The sequence below is a fragment of the Pristiophorus japonicus genome, chromosome 17 (assembly GCF_044704955.1).
Source record: "Pristiophorus japonicus isolate sPriJap1 chromosome 17, sPriJap1.hap1, whole genome shotgun sequence".
NCBI lineage: Eukaryota > Metazoa > Chordata > Chondrichthyes > Pristiophoridae > Pristiophorus > Pristiophorus japonicus.
The window spans coordinates 17640989-17664571 of NC_091993.1; positions in this window are offsets into that span (position 1 = coordinate 17640989).

Below are 23583 nucleotides of genomic sequence, written 5' to 3' on the forward strand. Positions count from 1 at the left end.
AAATTCAATAATTTAATAGCTCCAATATGCTCCTCAGCATCTTTTGTACTTAAATTAACCACATGATTTGGTGCAGCACTGAACAAGACAGATTAGCAAGATCCCAGCTTCAATCACTGGTCCGTGCTAAGTTAGATGTTCTCATTTACTCAAATGGGCTTCAGTGTCCCCAGGTTCGAGAAGGAAAGGTCAGGCTGGTTGATTCCGATTCGTCAGCACCATCCCATCACCCTCGCTGGACAGGGCATTTGTGTGGATACCAAATGAGGGCAGTTCCTCGCCAGCACCTCCCAAACCCGCGATCTCTACACCGGGAGGGCAGCAGGCGCGTGAGAGCACCATCACCTCCACTTCCCCGTCACACACCATCCTGACTTGGAAGTATATCACCGTTCCTTCCTCATCGCTGGGCAACATCCTGGAATTCTTTCCCCTCTTCCCAACGGTACTGTGGGATTACCTTCACCACACGGACTGCAGCAGTTCAACGCAGCTCACCACCATCTTCTCAAGGGCAATTTGGGATGGGCAATAAATGCTGGCTTTGCCCAGATCCCAGGAATGAATTTTTTAAAAAGCATAGGGCCCTCGCTCGCATAGCCTACCAGCACTCTGGGAGTTTGTTCTTCACAAGTAAACACAATGTCACGCATTCGTTTCAGGATAGGACGGGAAAAACTTGAGAAAGATGAAATCAAACAGCTGCAGTAAATCACATTAATTATCGCAACAGCCCAAAAACTTGACCCCAGTGAGTAGATTTTCTACTTATATTTGGTAGTAACATGGGACGAAACCCACGTGTTTATACAAAGAGGAACTAATATTTGACGTCAAAGAACTACCAAATCCGTAGTCTACAGGGGCTATGTGGGAGATAATCATACGGCTTTTAAATGCTATGCCCACCACAAAAGGAACAAGCAAGATACCAAATATAGTTCAATGATAATAAATGGATATGCATGTAAAATTAGACATTAAAGAAACAAATCTAAAGCGGAACAAGTGCTAGGCTTCAGACCAAAATAATCAAAGCATCATAGAACAATACAGCACAGAAGGAGGCCATTCGGCTCATTAAATCTGCACCAGCTCCTTTGAAGAGCGATCCATTTAGTCCCACTCCCCATATACAGCAATGTTTTCGCCTTCAAGTATTTATCCAATTCCCATTTAGCGGCGACTATTGAATCTGTATCCTCCACCCTATCAGGCAGTGCATTCCAAATCCTAGCCACTCGTTGCTGAAAAAAGTTTTTCCTCATGTCGCCTTTGGTTCTTTTGTCAATCTTCTTAAACCTGTGCCCTCTGGTTAGTGACACTGCTGCCATTAGAAACAATTTCTCTTTATTAAATCCTTCATGACTTTAAACACTTCTATCAAATTTCCTCTCGGCCTTCTCTGCTCCAAGGAGAACAACCCCAGCTTATCTGGTCTTTCCACATAACGGCAATCCCTGGAACCATTCTAGTAAATCACTTCTGAACACTCCCCAAAGCCTTCACACCCTTCCTAAAGTGCGGTGCCCACAATTGGACTCCAGCTGGGGCCGAACTAGTGTTTTGTATAGGTTTAGCATAATTTTAACATAAAAATGCTCACAATTGCAGAAATCCTACAATTGGTTGCTGCTGAATGAGTGCCGATGGGTCTGGCAATTTTAAACAATTGGGTTTTCTACATTTGACAATAAAACTACAATCCAATTTGTTGCTTCTCCAAATGTGGTGCAGGCAGTAGAGGCTTGTTAGCATTCCATAGACTTGCAGGTTTCACCAGAAAACATCAGAGAAAGGCCCTCTGGCACTATCACAAGAAAAACTAATAGATCACAGAATAAATATTTATACAGAAAAACAATGCAATTGCTATAAATTGACTTACTATTGACTTCAATAGATACGCCTGCACCTTAACCAATGGCCAGAAATCACTGCCACCAGCAACAACTGCACCACCCACTTATCAAACTGCACTCAGCGACATATTTATTACTGGTTGGCTCTGCAACAGATAAGAGCCTTCAATGTGGAGCGGAATTAGCACCAGCGGTTGTGAAAAATGAATTGGGCAGACTAACTGCAAGTCACAGCCATTGCAAGACACATTCGCCTCAGCAGTAGAATGTATCGTTGGATATTGGCAGACAAAGCTTCGAGCCAAGAACATTTAGAAGGAATAGAATATTTAGCAGGCAAGGAAACACGTGCACAAGTCCAGAAGTGAAATATTGGAAGATAATCAGGATCTTATTTTGACCTCAAGCCAGGATCACAGTTTTACTGAGGAAAACATGGCTGTCCACAGTTATTGCAGTTTTATCATTACAATCATTGTAAAATCATATGCTTTCTTTAGTAAGTTACTTTGATTGTTATTTAGAATCATTGCAGACATGTAATAAGACTTTGCATTAACCTTTTTTCCCCTGTGCTTAAAAACGAAGACAGAATTATTTTGAGGCCTTCCTATGAAGGCCTGGAACGCTCGTGACTCAACTCCCAATACCAGCTGTCTCTAGAAACTACCCACTTCAAATCACTGCACGTTTATTCCTTTGGTGGTTGCACGGAGACTGGCTGAAGAAGCTGAATTTTTAAAAAGAGAATGTTAATTTAAAATTGTAAATGTCACTGCGCTGCACAGGCACAGTGGACACTTACACATAGAAGCATTGAGCTTCACATCACAGAGCAGACCATTCGATCAATCATTTCGACCAGCTCCTTGCAATCCCAAATTAATTCCATTGCTCTATTCTTTCCCCAGATCCCTGGATCTTTCTCTGCCTCAAATACATATTGACACGTCCCGTAAAAGAAGCAATGGTCTGTACCTCCACCACGCTGGTAAAACATTCAATGTCCTCACAATACTCTGTGCAAATAAAGTTCTCCTCGCTTCTCACCTCACTCTCTAGTGTACTGGTAGTTTGATTTACATTTTCAATTTCCTAACAGTTGTTCCTTGGACAACCAGCAAAGTAAAGTGTCAGCTGTGGTTCAGTGGGCAGCACTCTCGCCTCTGAGTCAGAAGGTTGTGGGTTCAAATTCCACTCCAGGGGGTTATGAACTAGCCATGGGAGGCACCAGTCACTATGTTGTCTTATTGGCTTGTGGGATTCAAACAACTTCAAGCTCGGGTGCACTGGGTCAAGTAGAAATATACTTTAAAAGGAGGATAGAAAATTACGGTGTAAAATACCATTTTTTTCCAAATATCAAGCATGAATGGAATGAGGACTCCAGGATAGGTGCAGTGTCGGTCATTATAATGCGTAGTTCCAAATCATAGCTGCTGTAGTAGATCGTCTCTCACCAATGCAGCGAGTAGCATGGTGTCAGGTCTGACAGGAGGACCAGCAAATCTTAAAGAACATTAGGGCCTTCAGAGAAGGATAGTTGCTTTGCACATATGGAGCAAATCTGGGATATTCAAGATAGAATTATCGCACTCATGCCACTGATTGGTCTTCCACGGTGCCTAACTTGAGAGTGTCAATTCACAGACACATATGCTGGTTAAAGAGGAGATTAATGCAATAGTTAGGAAGGACATTAGCTTGGATGATGTGGAATCTATATGGGTAGAGCTGCAGAACACCAAAGGGCAAAAAACGTTAGTGGGAGTTGTGTACAGACCTTCAAACAGTAGTAGTGATGTTGGGGAGGGCATCAAACAGGAAATTAGGGGTGCATGCAATAAAGGTGCAGCAGTTATAATGGGTGACTTTAATATGCACATAGATTGGGCTAGCCAAACTGGAAGCAATACGTTGGAGGAGGATTTCCTGGAGTGCATAAGGGATGGTTTTCTAGACCAATATGTCGAGGAACCAACTAGGGGGGAGGCCATCTTAGACTGGGTGTTGTGTAATGAGAGAGGATTAATTAGCAATTTCATTGTGCGAGGCCCCTTGGGGAAGAGTGACCATAATATGGTGGAATTCTGCATTAGGATGGAGAATGAAACAGTTAATTCAGAGACCATGGTCCAGAACTTAAAGAAGGCTAACTTCGAAGGTATGAGGCGTGAATTGGCTCGGATAGATTGGCGAATGATACTTAAGGGGTTAACTGTGGATGGGCAATGGCAGACATTTAGAGACCGCATGGATGAAATACAACAATTGTACATTCCTGTCTGGCGTAAAAATAAAAAAGGGAAGGTGGCTCAACCGTGGCTATCAAGGGAAATCAGGGATAGTATTAAAGCCAAGGAAGTGGCATACAAATTGGCCGGAAATAGCAGCGAATCCGGGGACTGGGAGAAATTTAGAACTCAGCAGAGGAGGACACAGGGTTTGATTAGGGCAGGGAAAATGGAGTACGAGAAGAAGCTTGCAGGGAACATTAAGACGGATTGCAAAAGTTTCTATAGATAGGTAAAGAGAAAAAGGTTAGTAAAGACAAACGTAGGTCCCCTGCAGTCAGAATCAGGGGCAGTCATAACGGGAACAAAGAAATGGCAGACCAATTGAACAAGTACTTTGGTTCAGTATTCACTAAGGAGGACACAAACAACCTTCCGGATATAAACGGGGTCAGAGGGTCTAGTAAGGAGGAGGAACGGAGGGAAATCCTTATTAGTCGGGAAATTGCGTTGGGGAAATTGATGGGATTGAAGGCCGATAAATCCCAAGGGCCTGATGGACTGCATCCCAGAGTACTTAAGGAGGTGGCCTTGGAAATAGCGGATGCATTGACAGTCATTTTCCAACATTCCATTGATTCTGGATCAGTTCCTATCGAGTGGAGGGTAGCCAATGTAACCTCACTTTTTAAAAAAGGAGGGAGAGAGAAAATAGGGAATTATAGACCGGTCAGCCTGACCTCAGTAGTGGGTATAATGATGGAATCAATTATTAAGGATATCATAGCAGCGCATTTGGAAAGAGGTGACATGATAGGTCCAAGTCAGCATGGATTTGTGAAAGGGAAATCATACTTGACAAATCTTCTGGATTTTTTTGAGGATGTTTCCAGTAGAGTGGACAAGGGAGAACCAGTTGATGTGGTATATTTGGACTTTCAGAAGGCTTTCGACAAGGTCCCACACAAGAGATTAATGTGCAAAGTTTTAAAGCACATGGGATTGGGGGTAGTGTGCTGACATGGATTGAGAACTGGTTGGCAGACAAGAAGCAAAGAGTAGGAGTAAATGGGTACTTTTCAGAATGGCAGACAGTGACTAGTGGGGTACCGCAAGGTTCTGTGCTGGGGCCTCAGCTGTTTACACTGTACATTAATGATTTAGACAAGGGGATTAAATGTATCTCCAAATTTGCGGATGATACTAAGTTGGGTGGCAGTGTGAGCTGAGAGGAGGATGCTATGAGGCTGCAGAGTAACTTGGATAGGTTAGGTGAGTGGGCAAATGCATGGCAGATGAAGTATAATATGGATAAATGTGAGGTTATCCACTTTGATGGTAAAAACAGAGAGACAGACTATTATCTGAATGGTGACAGATTAGGAAAAGGAGAGGTACAACGAGACCTGGGTGTCATGGTACATCAGTCATTGAAGGTTGGCATGCAGGTACAGCAGGCGGTTAAGAAAGCAAATGGCATGTTGGCCTTCATAGCGAGGGGATTTGAGTACAGGGGCAGGGAGGTGTTGCTACAGTTGTACAGGGCCTTGGTGAGGCCACACCTGGAGTATTGTGTACAGTTTTGGTCTCCTAACTTGAGGAAGGACATTCTTGCTATTGAGGGAGTGCAGCGAAGGTTCACCAGACTGATTCCCGGGATGGTGGGACTGACCTATCAAGAAAGACTGGATCAACTGGGCTTGTATTCACTGGAGTTCAGAAGAATGAGAGGGGACCTCATAGAAACGTTTAAAATTCTGACGGGTTTAGACAGGTTAGATGCAGGAAGAATATTCCCAATGTTGGGGAAGTCCAGAACCAGGGGACACAGTCTAAGGTTAAGGGGTAAGCCCATTTAGGACCGAGATGAGGAGAATCTTCTTCACCCAGAGAGTGATGAACCTGTGGAATTCTCTACCACAGAAAGTTGTTGAGGCCAATTCACTAAATATATTCAAAAAGGAGTTAGATGAAGTCCTTACTACTAGGGGGATCAAGGGGTATGGCGAGAAAGCAGGAAGGGGGTACTGAAGTTGCATGTTCAGCCATGAACTCATTGAATGGCGGTGCAGGCTAGAAGGGCCGAATGGCCTACTCCTGCACCTATTTTTCTATGTTTCTATGTTTTCTATCAAGCAGATGTTGTGCTATCTGTGCAGTTGGTTTGAAGCATTCCTTGCCCTGGTGCAAAATAGATGGTGTACCAGCTGATGTCTGTGCACATCGTAAAAGTTGAGCATTCAGCTGAGGTATCTTCAATTCAAACCTCCATTAGTGGGCACGCAAGTGAGGAAAATTTTAGGAATATCAAAGAGAAAAGCAATATGGTACAAACAATAGGGATATTTCAAAAAACATGAACAAAAAGTTGGCACATCATTTCAAATATGGGGTTCCATCATTTGCATGATCTCTGTCAGATTATTAGAGAAATTAAGTATTTTTTTTTACTAATATTACAAAATCATTGCATATAAAAGACTTCCATTTATATAGCGGTTTTCACGACCACCTGACGTCTCAAAGCGCTTTACAGCCAATTCAGTACTTTTGGAGTGTAGTCACTGATGTAATGTGAGAAACACGGCAGCCAATTTGCACACAGCACGCTCCCACAAACAGCAATGTGATAATGATTAGATAATCTGTTTTTGTTATGTCGGTTGAGGTATAACTCCCCTCCTCTTCTTTGAAATAGTACCATGGGATCTTTTACGTCCACCTGAGAGAGCAGACGGGGCCTCGGTTTAACGTCTCATCCAAAAGATGGCACGCTCAGTGTAACACTGGAGTGTCGGCCTAGATTTTTGTGCTCAAGTCTCCGGCGTGGGACTTGAACCAAACTCAAGAAAAACATCGGCTCCCTGGTGTGCCAATGGTAAACCAAAGTAGATTCTGCCTTTTAGCCCCACTTTGTGCTGAGTTAGCAATATCACCCAAGGTGGCTGCAGGGATATATTCAATGTCCTCGGTCTCCAATCTCTGCTTCATGGTGGAGAGAGAAACAGCATGACCAATTGTTGGCTACAATTTGGCGAAGAGGTACATGATGGATTAGCACATTGTTGATCCAACATGTTGTGCCATAGATCAGTGGATCACAAACGAATAATCAGTTCCCTGATGTTAGCTCGGTCATTTGGTGGATGAACAAATGACAGCCAGCTATCTCAGAACAGAGGAGGAATAACAAAACACCCCAGGCCCCTCTCGTGGGGACTATTAGTGGCTGCTTCAGGGAGGCATTGGCCAGACCTGGGAGCAGGCTGCATGCTGGACCAGCTATGTAGCTGGAAAAAAAAAAGAGAAAATACAACACTTAAAAAGTAGTGAGAAAACTCTGACATGTGATTGAACAGTTTCAAAATTAGGATCCAAATCAAACTTTATCTTTCAAATATATGAACTGTAATTATATAGTTATATTATTGCAGCTAACTGACCTTATGCCCGTCCCCACAAAATCGCTTCAATGTGGTATAAGCAAGGCCTATAAGGGAACATTTTGAACCATGAAACTATCGACAGTGCATATGGCAAAATCATCTAGTGCATGGAAAAACAATATCACAGAGCACTTCGGAGCAGGAATCAAAGACATTAGTCCAACACTGAATATCTCAATATTACAGACCGCGAACTTTATATACATCATAAACTGGAGAAACCTGTCTAATGTGAATCCATTAGGCTTTTGAAATATAAACATTTTGAATCAATTTCCAGAAAATCCCAGAGAAAACTGCTAAGTTTACAGTGTGTATTTGGGTATAATTCAATATCGCATGATAATACAATTCCAATTTTCACAAAAGCTTAAAAAAAAGTAGCAAATTCTTAATTTTAAATCAATTACGGTTGTGTTCATTACACAGAGCGGCTCCTTTAAAATAAACCATCGGATCAAATGTTTTGTTTTCTGCGAAATCAAAAAATGTCTTCCATATTTTACAAAAATAATCTCCTGTAAATCTTTCAAATGTAATTAGTTCTATAAAGTAGGCTGTAATGAGCATTAATTAAAACATTAGTACATAAAGTAGCTTTTTAAAATAAATATGAATAAAACAAATACTCCAGTACCTAAACAAGATGATAATCAATTGAATGACCCTTGCTAATATAAACAGTTGTAAAGTTTAGTGTGAGAGGACATCTGGTGAATGTACTGGCTGTAAAGTTACATTTGATTGCAATAAACTAAGGTACTTAGGGGGAGAAATTCGGGAGCAGTAGGCGCTAATGTTTTCTAACTTTTAAAAAATTTGGCGTTTATGCTCCAGGAAGGAAGTGGAGCACTAAATCAGACGCTCCACTTCCTTCCTTAAGGAAGGATATACTTGCATTGGAGGCTATTCAGAGAAGGTTCATGAGGTTGATTCCGGAGATGAGGGGGTTGACTAATGAAGATAGGTTGAGTAGTTTGGACCTATACACATTGGAGTTCAGAAGAATGAGAGGTGATCTTATCGAATCATACAAGATAATGAGAGGGCTCGACAAGGTGGATGCAGAGAGGATATTCCCACTCATAGGGGAAACTAAAACTAGGGGCAGTAGTCTCAGAATAAGGGGCTGCCCATTTAATGCTGAGATGAGGAGGAATTTCTTCTCTCAAAGGGTTGTAAATCTGTGGAATTCTCTGCCCCAGAGAGCTGTGGAGGCTGGGTCATTGAATATATTTAAGGCGGAGATAGACAGATTTTTGAGCGATAAGGGAGTAAAGGGTTATGGGGAGCGGGCAGGGAAGTGGAGCTGAGTCCATGATCAGATCAGCCATGATCTTATTGAATGGCGGAGCAGGCTCGATGGGCCAAATAATCGACTCCTGCTCCTATTTCTTATGTTTTTGGACAGCAGGCGGGACCGGCAGGTGTGCAGCGCTGTACATGGGGGCCATGCAGCACTGCCGCGTTGGAAGGTTCCTTTCTCTTCCTTAAAGGGATGGGCCATTGCTGCAGGTTCTGCGAAATAAAAAATATATACCTGCTCCCCGAGGGCAGCCGCGATCCCGCCCGATGAGCCCAATGCACAGAAGCGGAGTGGCGGGCTGATCGATCGCGGGGAAAGAAGATCTGGAAAAAAAAAATCAGAGAAGTGTGAACATTTTTTCTTATTTACCTCGGCCACCTCGCTTTTAATCATCACCCCCCGAAGCGCGAGGCCTCCCGATGAACACCTCCCGCAGCTGCCGGTGTTTTCGTCCGGCGTTACCGCAGGGAACGCAACCGCAAATCGGGTCCGAGGCACGAACGGGGCAATGCGCAAGACGATGATGTCACGGTCTCCAGGCGCGCAACGTCATACCGCCACCGCAAACCGCCTGACGAAAATAGCGGGAGTCGATCTTCTCGGTCAGTAAATGCTTAGCGCTCCCGGAGGCAGTAACAGGAGGCTCTGAGGAGGCCAATTTCGAGGCCTAAATGTATATTGTTGTATGAATAATGTTTAAATATTAGCTTTGACTGCGGTTTTTTTTTTTTAAAAACTTGACTGGAAAAAAAACATGCAGTTCTCCAAAGTCTCGGACAAGTCAATCTCCTGAAAAAAATATGCAGCCTACACATTAAACACTGCTACACTTCAGAATTAGAACTGGGGAAAACCACATTAGATTGGAAATGTAGCCAGATATGGACAAAGTGGGGAAAATTCATGTTAACCCACATTACTGATATAAAAGTTTCCAACAAGGATGGAATCATTGCCAGCCCAAACATTCACTAGAATGTTTCCAAAAGTTCTCTTTGCAAATGATTTCCACAACCACAACCAATACGAACAGATAGAATTATACAATATTCCTTATTTACACATAACAGTCGTTCAAGTCCACACAGTCCCCAAAACAGGTTACTGCAACACTAAACGCACGCACAGAGCCAATTCCCCAAGTCTAGAAGTCAAAGCTATAGAAAACTCGGGTCTTTTGATCCTAGCTGCTCCAATAACAAGCCTTCCTTTAGCGTCTCCTCAGATTTAACTGCCACACTCAAAGGCCTCCATGACACAGACAGTGGTTCGATCAGCACGCCACAATTACTACCCCCCCACCCCCCAAAACCACATTCAACACTTACATATTCTTTGGCACAAAACAAAAGGAAAAAAATCTCACAATTCAGGCAAAATTAAGCGGCATTTGTGGCATAAGCACGAAACCCGCTGGCAAGTGAAAAGTCAGCAAGGAAAAATAAATGTCTTCATCTGTAGACATGGCTATATTGCACCAGCTCAGGCACCCATGCCCTACAGCACCAACAAGCCTTGTCAGGACCACTCGTGGAGGGGTAAACATGAGGCGAAACATCTAAGCGAGTATGTATTGATTCAAGAAATAAGTACACAGGAAACAGTTAAGATTGAAAATGACATCATTCTATATTTTTATCAAAACAAGATGTAGCATTTTTTTTTATTAGTAAACTCAGCAATCTGAACACAAAAATAGTTAGAAAATTTAGAGTTTAAGAACACTGGATAAAAGCAATGAAATATACCTCTTGCCCCATCAAAATTTTAATTTGGTTTCTTAAAGACAGACTTGCATTTATATTGCGCCTTTCACGGCCACTGGACATCTCAAAGCGCTTTACAGCCAATGAAGTACTTTTGGAGTGTCATCATCATAGGCAGTCCCTCGAAATCGAGGGCTTCCACTCCAAAAGTGAGTTTTCAGGTGACTGAACCGTCCAACACGGGAGTTATAGTCTCTGTCACAAGTGGGACAGACAGTCATTGGAGTAAGGGGTGGGTGGGGAGTCTGGTTTGCCGCACGCTCCTTCCGCTGCCCGCGCTTGTTTTCTGCATGCACTCGGCGACAAGACTCAAGATGCTCAGAGCCCTCCCCGATGCTCTTCCTCCACTTAGGGTGGTCTTTGGCCAGGGACTCCCAGGTGTCGGTGGGGATGTTGCACTTTATCAAGGAGGCTTTGAGGGTGTCCTTGAAACGTTTCCTCTGCCCACCTGGGGCTCGCTTGCCGTGTAGGAGTTCCGAGTAGAGCGTTTGTTTTGGGAGTCTCGTGTCGGGCATGTGAACAATGTGGCCCGCCCAACAGAGCTGGCTGTGTGTGGTCAGTGCTTCGATGCTGGGGATGTTGGCCTGATTGAGAATGTCATGTAATCAACCAGCATTGTAACGCATGTATAAACTGGCAAGTTGTACACTGTGAGAACAATGACCACGAGTTGGTGAACTTTTGGGAGACACTCCTAACCTGGACCTTCAGGTATAAAAGGGGAAGCTCCACCCACCTTCATCACTTGAGTGTTATGGAATAAAGGACAGGTCACAGAGTGACCTTCTCTCAAGCATGGGCCTCGTGTGCATTTATACTGTATAGTAAGGACGTATCAGAGAACACTAACGTTAGTGCGTCTGCACTCCCAGGGGATTTGCAGGATCTTGCGGAGACATCATTGGTGGTATTTCTTCAGCGATTTGAGGTGTCTACTGTATATGGTCCACGTCTTTGAGCCACACAGGAGGGTGGGTATCATTACAGCCCTGGAGACCATGAGCTTGGTGCCAGATTGTCACTATATAGTAGTCACTATTGGAATGTGGGAACACATGTACACACCAATATCTGGCTACACAGGCGAGCAGATGAACTGATCTTTTGGGATTGGGAAGACTTGTGTGGAACCCAAGTAGTGTGAGACTATCGGCTGAAGGTGTTCTCACAACTCCCACCTTCGCTGGACTCAGGAGTTGCACAAAGACCTAACTTCTGAGGTAGGAAATCACTTTCGCAACAATGTGATCCTTCACGCTTACAAGGAAATAGTATAACTGAGATCTTAAATCCAGTTCGTCAGATGAAAGGTCATCGACCTGAAACGTTATCTCTGTTTCTCTCTCCACCGATGTTGCCTGACCCGCTGAATATTGCCAACATTTTCTGTTTCCGTTTCAGATTTCCTGCATCTGCAGTATTTTGCTTTTATCTTAAATCCATTTTTCAAGTTGGCCTAGCTCCAATAGGCAGAGAGAGCCAGCTCTCTAAATTGCACTTTCTGCATTTTTATCTTTATCTTATCTTGAGCAACCCTGATTATAATCGCTCAACCATTGGTGGCCGTGCCTTCTGTTGCCTAGGCCCCAAGCTCTGGAATTCCCTGCCTAAACCTCTCCGCCTCTCTTTCCTCCTTCAACACGCTCCTCAAAATCCTACTGCTGTAATTTCTACTTATGCGGCTCGGTGTCAAATTTTTATCTCATAATACTCCTGCGAAGTGCCCTGGGACATTTCACAACATTAAAGGCGCTATATAAATACAAGTTGTTGTTATAATTCCATCATCATCACAGGCAGTCCCTCGAAACGAGGATGACTTGCTTCCATGCTGAAAAGGGATGAGTTCACAGGTGTTTCAATGAAGGACCTAATATTCCGGATCCCGAACTAAATTCCATGTAACGTCTTGAAAGTGCCATATTACAATGGTCACGACTCTCATTATTCTGCTGGGTGCCAAATGGTAAGCCTGTTGAACACACGATCATTTCACTAGCGCAGACACGGACTCAATGAATTTCATTATTATATCAATGGCTGCAACAGCAGCTCCAATCCCCTCTTATTCCTTTACATACACCAACCTAGCTAATCAGGTTCAAAAAACACACTTTACTTGTCACTACTTCTGCAATCCATAAGTGCCTGCTTTCGAAAGCTCCGCTGCCCTTATATCCCACACCAAGTCCTTCTCACCCACATCACCTTCCAGTTCCGAGACACCTCAAGTTTAACATTTTAATCTCTTCACGACCTTGCACCTTTCCATCTCTGTAACCTCCTCCAGCCCAACAACATTCTCCCCCTCAACCCCCCCGAAACTCTAATTCCTCCGACTCTGGCATATCATCCACCCCCATCCCACCATTAGTGACCGTGCCTTCAGCTGTCTCGGCCCCAAGGTCTGGAATTCTTTCCCCAAACCCTTCTTCACTTCCTTTAAAACCCACCTCTTTGCTCAAGTATTTGGTCAGCTCTCCTAATATCTTTGGTTCAATGTCCATTTTTTAAAAAAAATTTACGTTGAAAAAAGACTTACATTTGTATAGCGCCTTTTCACGACCACCAGATGTCTAAATGCACTTTGCAGCCAATGAAGTCCAGTAGTCACTGTTGCAATGTAGGAAATACGGTAAACAATTTGTGCACAGCAAGCTCCTGCAAACAGCAATGTGATGTTGACCAGATAATCTGTTTTTTAGTGATGTTGATTGAGGGATAAATATTGGCCAGGACACTGGGGATAACCACCCTGCTCTTCTACGAAATAGTGCCATGGGATCTTTCACGTCCACCCGAGAGAGCAGATGGTTTAACATCTCATCTGAAAGACGGCACCTCCGACAGTGCAGCACTCCCTCAGCACTGCCCTGGAGTGTCAGCCTAGAATTTTGTGCTCAAGTCCCTGGAGTGGGACTTGAATCCACAACCTTCTGACTCAGAGGCGAGAGTGCTACCCACTGAGCCACGGCTGACACTTCATAATAAGAACATAAGAACATAAGAATTAGGAACAGGAATAGGCCATCTAGCCCCTCGAGCCTGCTCCGCCATTCAACAAGATCATGGCTGATCTGGCCGTGGACTCAGCTCCACTTACCCGCCCGCTCCCCGTAACCCTTAATTCCCTTATTGGTTAAAAATCTATCTATCTGTGACTTGAATCTGTGACATGGCACTATATAAATGCGAGTTGTTGTTTCATTACCTCCACAGTTACATTTTCTAAACCAATTGTCTTTGTCGACCATCTGCCCTTCTCTGCTAAATATGCCGACTCCTCGTGGGATTTGATACCTCACCCAAATGACTATCCTTAACCAGTGAGCCTAGATTGTGTGTGTTGGCAGGGCATTGACTGAAGGGTGCCACTGCTTAGTGTGATCCTCTCCTCGTGAGGCATACACCCCACTGGACGGCAACAAGGAATGGGAACCCTAGCTGACCTTTCACCTCTCTAGCTCCAACAGGCTGGTTTTCAGTCCTGTTCAGCACAGTGACACAGAGAGAAGCACAAATTATTAGACGTCGATACAAAATAAAAATCCAGTGAAGTGCAGCTCTTCTTTCTGGTTCCTTGACAGAGCTTGGCAACTAGGCCGCATCATGCAATATTTATCTAATTATTTTTCTTCAGTGGAGCCAGGAAGGAATGCTGTCTCCAATAATTCACTGTCAGATTCGGAACATTTGATAGCTTCTGCACCTACAAACTCAGTAAGTCTGTAATATTCATAAGCCAGAAAAACAATAGATTTTCTTCTGTTTCTTTTCGCATGCAGAAATCATATTACCAAACGAATCACACATACCTCAACATTTTCCAAAGCTACATCATTCAGCAGGATTTTGTATTAAGGGGCCTTCTGAGGACCTCTGGGACACATCCAAAACTTACTTAACAGAAGTCGACGCTTAAAACACTGCAAACATTGGAAGTAGTCTTTTCTCCAATGCTCAGATGGCACTGACCCAGAATAGTCCATATAAAGTGTCAACCCTACGTCTTAAATTCATTGAAACAAGCTGGGCTATCCATAGCAGAACATACTTTGGCCTCAAATCTGCTGCCGTGTCCTCATGCTATAGGCAGGACTGAAGTGTGCAGAATGTACAAGTGGAAGGTTCACTTGTACATTCTACACACTTGAGCCTTGCTCATAGCTCACACTCATAGCTAGCCCTCAGAGCACTCAATTATAGTTAAAAGTAACTGCTGACATTGGACAACTCAATGTTTACTATCATGGTCCAACACTGCCAAGTGTTATCCATGTAGGGATGTTTTCATTACGGACACAATTAGGGAGACTGTAACATCTTTTCAGTCATCACTAAAGCACACACGGTAAAAGATGCACAACAATATTCCTGCCGTATAGGTGGACAGATTATGATGTAATTCTCCTTCTCTTAACACATTAAAAGGAACCACACAGTTGGGAGTTCAGGTATGTGTGAAGACTGTTCAATCACTGATATGCTTTTCTATGGAGCATCAGCAGAAATCAGATTTGGTCACACAGTGCAAAGCTCTTTGGCTGGTGCAATGTATTTGCTACATGGGTTCTTTGCTTAAGAATTCATAGCAACACAATGCTATTGAGAACTAGTTGGTTTATCAGCAACAGTTTAACAATCACACCACACATTACCAGTTCATCCACTAGGCTCACAACTGCATACCTCATCGTGGATGATCTACACTCAACTGACTGGGGTTTTATTGAGTCTTGTGAACATCACATGACTAGCTAAGCCACTCACAATGCAACAGCCCGACAATTATTTCAGTTGAAACTATAATCTAGTGCCCCCTTATTAAAGGAGCACTAAACCCGACAATTTAAACAAATTAAACTTTAAACGGTCAAATTAAAATTTGGTTGCCGGGGGTGATGATGCACTCCAGTTCCTCCGGCGCCCACCTCTCGCAGAAGGTCGTGAGCGTACCGGTGGACACCACGTGCTCCAGCTCCAGGGACACCCTGAATCAAACGTAACCGCGGAAGAGAGGCAGGCAGTCGGGCTGAACGGCCCCCTCGACCGCCCGCTGCCTGGACCGGTTAATGACCACCTTGGCCGTGCCCAGGAGCAAGGTCCTACGAGGAGGCCTTCTGACCTGCCCGCTCCCCTCTGCACAGGATGCCCAAAGATCAGGAGCGTGGGACTGAAGTGCAACCAGAATTTGAGGAGCAGCCCCTTCAAATATTGAAAGAGGGGCTGCAACCTCGCACATTGTACATACACATGGAATACGGAATCTGCTAGACCGCTTAACAGCTCTATAAACCTGTGAGCATACTCACAGGTGCATCCATTACAGCTGGCCTCAGCCTATCTGAGCTGCCAACTACAGCTTGGCAAGATCCCAATATGCAACTGACCCCTGCATTCACGAGCCCTTAACCAATGAAAGGTGATGGAAAGGCAGGATTGCCAGCTCAGAAGCCCAAGAGATCCTCAGCCATCTAGGAGCTATGAGGATCACAACCCCGCCATTCTTCATTATGAGAATTTTAACCAACCATGGAAACGGAGCAATGGTACACAGCAGCCTTTCTGTAAAAGAGACTGTGTACGCATCCATAGTCTGGGCCTGCAAACAGTATAATATGTCAGAGGATGTCAACTTTGGAAAAGCTCAATTTCAGCATTATTCACAGAAAAATTCTACTTCAACTCTTGGTGCTCCGGAAGCATGTCTTGACACTTTATATAATTAACTTGGAGGTTTCAAGCATCCGCTGGATGAATAGCATTGTCAGCAATCTTGTGGATCCACCCAAGTTAATAATCACAAAGGCTTTAGGCATAGAATAACTGTACTATGCTGATAGGTGGGCTAAATGGGAATGCAATGGATTAGGTTCTATTGCACATGCACCACCTGAATATAGAAACATAGAAATTTACAGCACAGAAGGAGGCCATTTCAGCCCATCGTGTCCGCACCGGCCGAAAAAGAGCCACATGGCCCTCAGCCAGCAGCCCTGAAGGTTACATATAAACCTATGAACAATGGCGGAAAGGTAAAGAGCACCCAGCCCAACCAGTCCACCCCACACAACTGCGACACCCCTTACACTGAAACATTCTACACTCCACCCCAACTGGAGCCATGTGATCTTCTGGGAGAGGCAAAAACCAGATTAAAAACCCAGGCCAATTGGGGAAAAAGATCTGGGAAAATTCCTCTCCGACCCATCCAGGCAATCGAAACTAGTCTGAGAGATCACCCTGGCCGTTTTCGGTTCACTGCAGTACATACATTGTATCTGCACCGGCCAACAAGAGGTTGTCCAGTCTAATCCCAATTACCAGTTCTAGGTCCGTAATCCTGCAGGTTACGGCACTTTAAGTGCCCATCCAAGCACCTTTTAAATGTGGTGAGGGTTTCTGCATCCACCACCCTTCCAGGCAGTGAGTTCCAGACCTCCACAACCTTCTGCGTGAAGAAGCCTCCTCTCAAATCCCCTCTGAACCTTCCACCAACCACCTTAAAACTATGCCCCTTCGTAATTAACCCCTCCACCAATGGGAATAGGCCCTTGCTATCCACTATGTCCTGGCCCCTCAAAATGTTGTACACCTCAATGAGGTCTCCAATGAGAACAAATCCATAAATATTTAATATATGCTCCATGGCATACGGGCTGACAATAACTGCAGAGACCTACATTACTGAAGGGAAAAGGCTATCAAATCTACACTACTGCCTTAGTCGGCACCTGTAAAATTCTGTTTATCCAGTTTTAGCTGGCCAGGAAGGTCCTGCATTGGAGTGCTGGCTCGAATAGAGTTCGTTGATCCCAGCCAGGTTGTGTAGTAGAGAAGCCTCAATTGGTCTCCACTCCCAAAAGTTCGGGAAGGGAATATTCATGTTCTAGATCACCATACAACAGCACCTGCTAGGATTGCACGTGGATGCTGCATGGGCTATCGTAGGTCGACTGTCGCCCACAGGACCCAGCAAACAGCCAAGGCTTTCAGGAGGCGAGAGGAGAAGAAAATGGCAGGAAAAGAAAAACCTTTAATAAGTACATTTTTGCAGGAAGCTTTTTTCCCCTTCAAAATCATTCTACAGGTCATAGAAATTTATGGCACAGGAGGAGGCCATTCAGCCCATCGTGTCTGTGCAGAAGATCCCATGATGCTTACCTTGATCACTATTCCCAACATCCAACTTCAGTGTGACTGCAGAAAAACTAGCCGTTAGTTTATCACAGAAACTGGGCGTGGCCTTTCTATTGGTGTTTCTATCGATAAACGCGGCGAGCACTGACAGAGCAACATTTTGTTTCTGTTCTCTGGCGAAAATGCAAAGCAATGCCTTCCCCTGGGTCACATTTATTGCTGATAGTAACGCAATTTCCCCCTTTCAATAATAACAGATTTCAAGCACTTTCACCGTGAGGCAATAGCATCAAATTGGTCAAAATATGCCAAGCATAGAAGACTTTATTTTGCTGTTAATCCAGACTCAAGCCATATTCTACATTTCAAGACTTTTACGCAGCCTAGGTGTCATATTTGACCCTGAAATTAGTTTCCAGCCACATATCCACGGCATAACTAAAACCGCCTTTTTCCACCTCCGTAACATTACCCGCCTCCGCTCCTGCCTCAGCACTTCTGCTGCTGAAACCCTCATTTATGCCTTTGTTACCTCTATACTTGACTACTCCAACTCACTCCTGGCCGGCCTCCCACATTATACACTACGTAAACTTGAGGTCATCCAAAACTCGACAGCCTGTGTCCTAACTCGCACCAAGTCCTGCTCACCCATCACCCTTGTGCTTTCTGATTTACACTGGCTCCCAGTTAAACATCGCCTCGATTTCAAAATTCTCATCCTGGTTTACAAATCACTCCATGGCCTCACCCCTCCCTATCTCTGTAACCTTTTTCAGCCTCACAACCCCACAAGATGTCTGCACTCCTCAAATTTTGACCTCTTGAACATCCTTCATTATAACTGCTCAACCATCAGTGGCCGTGCCTTCAGCTGTTTGGAAACTAAGCTCCGAAACTCACCTCCCTAAACCTCTCCGCCTCTCTACCTCTCTTTCCTCCTTCAAGACGCTCCTTAAAACCTACCTCTTTGACCAAGCTTTTGGTCATCTGCCTTAATTTCTTATGTGGCTCGGTGTCAAATTTATCTGTTTGTCCTGTAACACTGCTGTGAAGCGCCTTGGGACGTCTTACTACGTTAGAGGTTATTATTATTCCAGTTAGCATGATTTCAAACACATAACCTGCATTTCTCCAGAGGATTTGTGCATTGGGCGAAAGTTGTGTGAAAGCCCGTCATTCTCACAACTCAATAAAACCCCAGTCAGTTCAGTTTCCCAGTCAGTAATTGCTTTCCAGCAATTGGTTTTTTCCTCTTCTGTTGGTTGAAAGTCCACTGGTCGTTGGATAGGGCAGAATAGTAAAAGAGAAAGCAGGTTTTTTGCACATTTAATACATTAATGAAACCAGAAAAGTTTTCTTGACATTTGACATTTTAGACTTTCACTCATTTAGCATTTCCCTGCAAATTATTTAGGCATAAAAGTCACTGAGCAGATGACAGAACAGAGCTCTGCACAACACACAGCAATGCTTTCAAGTTAATTGCCATCCATCATATGTCCACAGTATTATAATTTTCAAATCAGCGCGATGCAACACATTCCTGCTATTGAATGTAATTCAGCTCCAGTGACAACCCTTCAAGTGATATTCAGTGTACATCGTCTCTTAAAAGTTAATAAGATGTTCAGTTTTATAACTCTGACTAAAAGAAAAAGAGTATCACAAAGCCTGGGAACAACACAAAACAGCAGGACTGATCTTATCTGTTACTTGCAATGGTGTTGATCAGTTTGTACAACACAAATGAAGTACAATGGCGCTCAGCACTTTGTAAACCTCGTTTTTTGTTGTAAACATGGTTTTTGGAAGTGGGGATTGTGTGCGTGTGTGTGTGTGTGGGGGGGGGGGGTGGCAAGTGGGCCAAAATTAGTGAGTATTTTAACCCTCGTCAGCGCAAACTGACCTAAACAGTAAACTAGCAATTGTGAATTATTATTTTTTTGCCAATTTCTAATTATTTGTTTTTAAAACAAATTAATTGCAAAGAGGCAAGAATCACTTTACCTGAATACCTGATTTTGCTAAAATTTCCAAGCTTATAAATTCAACTGCAATGGGAGTGGAAACTTACATAAGAACAAAAGCATTAGGAGCAGGAGTAGGCCAGACGGCCCCTCGAGCCTGCTCCGCTATTCAAGATGATCAGGGCTGATCTTTAATCTCAAGTCCACTTTCCCACCCGATCTTCATATCCATTGATTCCCCTAGAGTCCAAAAATCTCTCTCTTTCAGCCTTGAATATACTCAACGATTCAGCATCCACTGCCCTTTGGGGCTGAGAATTCCAAAGATTCACAACCCTCTGAGTGAAGAAATTTCTCCTCATCGCAGTCCTAAATGCCCGACCCCTTATCGTGAGACTTATGCCCCCTAGCCAGGGGAAACAACCTCACAGCACTGATTCCATCAACCAATTGCAATAGTGGTGCAGATGTGCACCAGATATGGAGTGATCCAGTTATATTTGAATATGGAAAGAGTGAAACAGGGACGGAATCCACGGCAATGAGTACAGTGATGTGCTCATAGCAAGACCACAAATTAAAACAATGTGTGGTTTGATAATATTCAATAGCTTTCAAATGTGATTTTCCTTACTCTACTGTGTGATTAGTTGCAATAATGAATATAGCACGTGTCGATACTTGAAAAATGTGAATGTTAATTAAGGTAAAGGTCCATACAATGAAGCGACCCAAACAGAACCAACTGAAATTGACCTTTCAGATACGAGTGCAGAAATCTCTTTGAATAATGACACAGTGGAAGTTTTTGTTATTCTCTAAATGCCTGGCCTGACTGTCAAGCAGCACATCCACTGTCTGCGTAGCAGGAATTCAGAACTCTAAAGCTTTACAGCTACAAGTGACTGTCGCATGGGTGACACTGGTTTTGTGTTCTTCCTCCCAACCCTAATCCCTAATTTACATTTTGACTGAAATGTCCATCAAACTAGCAGCCAAGTAGTTTGAAACCTGACAGCTTGAGTCTTGTCTCGTATCCAATTTCTTGGCTACTCGAGGCCATAAACTGGACTTTTAAATGCTCACCTTTGGGGTCAGTGTGGTATTTCCATCATGGTTTCTACTGAACTTGAAATAACACCACAATGATGCCAAGTTGCTACCTAGTAAAAGCAGTGGTACCTGTGGGGAGCCAAAGGTTAATGACGCTGTATTCAAAAAATACTCAGTAAATGTTGATTAAATCTGTCAAGTTAAAAAAAATATATTTAATTCTTTCCTAGTCATCAGTGTAATCTGCCTCAAGATTCACAACAGTTCTCCTTCACACATGAAAAGCAAGCCGACACTGGGCAAGCTGACACTGGTTTGCTTATGGCCGATTGTCCACCATTAATACATTGAAATTGTGCTTATAAGCAACTCTGGCTTCAAGTAAACGGAAAACAAATATTAAAATTTCTGTCCTACTTCCAAACCCCAAAAGATGATTTTTTTTGAAACATCATCAGATTGATCGGGGACCGGCATATTTATTTTATTGTTCTAGGTACCCGACTTCTTTTTGGCTAGTGAACAGGGACCTGGGCTTTTTGGCTCGTGAACAGGGACCTGGGCTTTCTGCCTGCCCACTGGTGATTTTTCCACAGGATGTGGTGCACCCTTCCCCTATTTTCCAGGATCGGGTCCCACCAGGCCACCGTACCTCCGCCCGTAATGTAACCTGGACTCAGTTGAGGGAACTGACATGTTCGCTGCAATGTGCCGGATGTTGGATGGTGGGACTGCCAATTCGGCCCCGAGCTCCAATCTTCACATGTTGGTGAATCGGGCCTCAGACCAAGTGAGGAAGGCAGGTCAATGGAAGCACTTTCAGAGCACAGCCGTACAACAGCTGCACCCAGAAAGATGCAAACAAACGGTTCCGTCTTTCTCACGCTCCATTTCTGACCTCATACTGGCAGAATGTCAACAAACCTGCGCTGGAAATATGGGCACGGTCTTGGGGGTCGCATCTCGCGGGCAAGTGGATGTGCCACCCCGCCAAGTGATGTACCCCAATTAAGAGGGTGGGGGCATGGAAAGCCGAGGTCAGAATGTATTGGGCCGGATAGGGAAAAAAAACATGCATTTATATCGCGCCATTCATGGCCATCAGACGTCCCAAAGCACTTTACAGCCAATGAAGTACTTTTTTTGAAGTGTAGTCACTGTTGTAATGTAGGAAACCCAGCAGCCAATTTGCGCGAAGCAAGCTCCCACAAACAGCAATGTGAAAATGGCCAGATAATCTGTTTTGGTGATGCTGATTGAGGGATAAATATTGTCCCCAGGACACAAATATTGGGAGGGGAGGGAAGAGGCACTTTTTAAATGAAGAGCTAGAATGAAGATTTCTTCATGAAAGAAAGAGACTTGGATTTATATAGCGCCTTTCACGACCACTGGATGTCTCAAAGCGCTTTACAGCCAATGAAGTACTTTTGAAGTGTAGTCACTGTTGTAATGTAGGAAACCCAGCAGCCAATTTGCGCGAAGCAAGCTCCCACAAACAGCAATGTGATAATGGCCAGATAATCTGTTTTGGTGATGCTGATTGAGGGATAAATATTGTCCCCAGGACACAAATATTGGGAGGGGAGGGAAGAGGCACTTTTTAAATGAAGAGCTAGAATGAAGATTTCTTCATGAAAGAAAGAGACTTGGATTTATATAGCGCTTTTCACGACCACTGGATGTCTCAAAGCGCTTTACAGCCAATGAAGTACTTTTGAAGTGTAGTCACTGTTGTAATGTAGGAAACGCGGCAGCCAATTTGCACACAGTAAGCTCCCACAAACAGCAATGTGATAATGACCAGATCATGTGTTTTTGTTGCATTGATTGAGGGATAAATATTGGCCAGGACACCGGGGATAACTCCCCTGCTCTTCATTGAAATAATGTAACGGGATCTTTTACATCCACTTGAGATAGCAGAAGGGGCCTCGGTTTAATATCTCATCCGAAAGACGGCACCTCTGACAGTGCAGCGCTCCCTCAGTACTGCACGAAATTTTTGTGCTCAAGTTCCTGGAGCGGGACTTGAACCCACAACCTTCTGACTTAGAGCTGAGTGTGCTGCCCACTGAGCCACAGCTGACACTTCATAGCACTGCTGTCTTCACTGATGTGAATAAAGAACTTCTGATACTGTATGGCGAGAATCCATTAGCTTTTTCCACTTGTGTTATTTTCACATTATATCAAATAATTTTGCCCACTGAAGAGAGGATGAAATCAATGGCCAATTCATTTCAGAATTCCATGTTTGCTCAGACTTCAGCTGCCTTGGTCCTTTCATTGGTAAATTACCCTTTCATGTATTCAGAATATCTGCCTAGGGCCGAGTGTTCATTCCATCTAGTTTAGTTCATGTTATAACTCATTTGTTGCACTCCTTTGTTTAAATCTCTGAAGGTTTGATTTCATACTGAACTCCTTAGGTTTTGTTTTTAAACGGCCCACTTGATAGAAGGAGTGGCACTGCAGTACGAGAACATCACAAGCAAATATAATAGACTGCTGCTTTGAACACTGATTTTGTATTGCAAATGCAAAAGCTTATTTACTTGCGCGCACACTCCAATATCTGGTTGATATGAAAACCAAAATTTGATTTTGCATTGACAGTTAAAACAAAATTGAATAATGTTCAAATAAATGTAAAGTTAGATAAATATACAATCAGCTCAGTGTTCAGAAGTTTCCAGTTACTTTGCTGTTCACCACCAGAATTTCTATGTATTCAACTGAACATGACCTTTCACGGCCACCGGACGTCCCAAAGCACTTTAAGGCCAATGAAGTACTTTTGGAG